Consider the following 2,101-nt stretch of genomic DNA (forward strand, 5'->3'; position numbering starts at 1 on the left):
ATCAATAACTTCAGATATGCAGATGACACCACCCTTATGGCAGAGAGTGAAGAGGAACTAAAAAGCCTCTTGATAAAAGTGAAAGTGGAGAGTGAAAAAGTTGGCTGAAAGCTCAACATTCAGAAAACAAAAACCATGGTATCCGGTCACATCACTTCATGGGAAATAGATGGGGAAACAGTGGAAACAATGTCAGACTTATTTTTGGGGGCTCCAAAATCACTGCAGATGGTGACTGCAGCCATGAAATTAAAAGACGCTTACTCCTTGGAAGGAAAGTTAATACCAATCTAGATAGCATATTCAAAAGCAGAGACATTACTTTGCCAACAAAGGTCCGTCTAGTCAAGGCTATGGTTTTTCCTGTGGTCATATATGGATGTAAGACTTGGACTGTGAAGAAGGCTGAGTGCCGAAGAATTGATGCTTTTGAACTGTGGTGTTGGAGAAGACTCTTGAGAGTCCCTTGGACTGCAAGGAGATCCAACCAGTCCATTCTGAAGGGGATCAGCCCTGGGATTTCTTTGGAAGGAATGATGCTAAAGCTGAGACTTCAGTACTTTGGCCACCTCGTGTGAAGAGTTGATTCACTAGAAAAGACTCAGATGCTGGGAGGGATTGGGGGCAGGAGAAGGGGATGACAGAGGATGAGATGGCTAGATGGCATCATCGACTCAATGGATGTGTGTCTGAGTGAACTCCGGGAGTTGGTGATGGACAGGGAGACCTGGCATGCTGCAATTCATGGGGTCGCAAAGAGTCGGACACAACTGAGTGACTGAACTGAACTGAACTGAACTTTGCTATTGCTCAGGCTTATATCCAGAAGAAATCAATCAGAAAGTTAAATTATAACTCCTATGCCTCAAAAAAGTAGATTACATTAATAGTCAGCAGAAGTAGAACACAAGTGAAATGGTACAGTTGTAGAACACTTCAGTTTTGTCTTTGCTGTCACTCATCTAAAAGTTGATGATCTTGTACACACAAATAAATTATATCAATTATATTAGTTAAGAAAGAAGACTAACATAAAACACTAGCAAGTGAGAGGCTCTTGTGTCTGCAGTCACTTTGATACAGAATTCTGCCCAATAAATTCTTTTTGGGCAGATGTGGGCAGAGGGTTATCTATATTTTGCACTCATTTTTGAAAGAGTATTTTGTTTGATATATAATTTTTGGCTGACAGTTTTGACTCTTAGGACTTTGACTATGTCATCTCACTGCCAGAGAACATCCATTGTTTCTGATGAGATATAAGCAGTATGTTGATATTCACTTGTGAGGTTGAGTAATTTTTTTTAGTGCTTCAAAACTTTCTGACTTTAGCTTTCAACATTTCAGTAACATCTGTGTATGGCTATCCAAGTTTATCCTACTTGAAGTAGTTGGACAATTTGGATTTGTAGATTAATATTTTTCATCATAATTGAGATGTTTTCAGTCATTATTTGTTTTGAATATTTTGTGTGTGTGTTAGTCACTCAGTTGTGTCCGACTCTTTGCAACCTCGTGGATCGCAGCCTACCAGGCTCTTCTGTCCATGGGAATCTCCAGGCAAGAATACTGGAGTGGGTAGCCATTTTCCTCTCCAGGGTATTTCCTGATCTAGGGATTCAATCCAGGTCTCCTGCACTGCAGGCAGATGCTTTACTGTCTGAGCTACTAGGGAAGCCCTTTGAATATTTTAGTTTGCTCCTTTTTTCCTGGCACTCCCCTTTTTTGTGTGTTTCAGTTTGCTTTATTATGTACCAACAGAGGCTTATTTTCTAAGCCTCTGTTCATTTTTGTTTATTCATTTTTTGTCTCTGTTCTTTGGATTATATTATCTTATTGATCTATCTTCAAGTTCACTTGCTTTATCATCAGCTTCTTCAAATCTACTGTTGACTCCCTCCAGTGAAATTTTCATTTCAGATATAGTAAATTTCAATTCCAAAATTTCCATTTGTTCAGTTTAGTTCAGTTCAGTCGCTCAGTCATGTCCGACTCTTTGCGACCCCATGAATGGCAGCACGCCAGGCCTCCCTGTCCATCACCAACTCCCGGAGTTCACTGAGACTCACGTTCATCGAGTCAGTGATGCCATCCAGCCATC

The sequence above is a fragment of the Bison bison genome, unplaced genomic scaffold, assembly GCF_000754665.1.
Source record: "Bison bison bison isolate TAMUID 2011002044 unplaced genomic scaffold, Bison_UMD1.0 scf7180017864308, whole genome shotgun sequence".
Classification (NCBI taxonomy): Eukaryota; Metazoa; Chordata; class Mammalia; order Artiodactyla; family Bovidae; genus Bison; species Bison bison.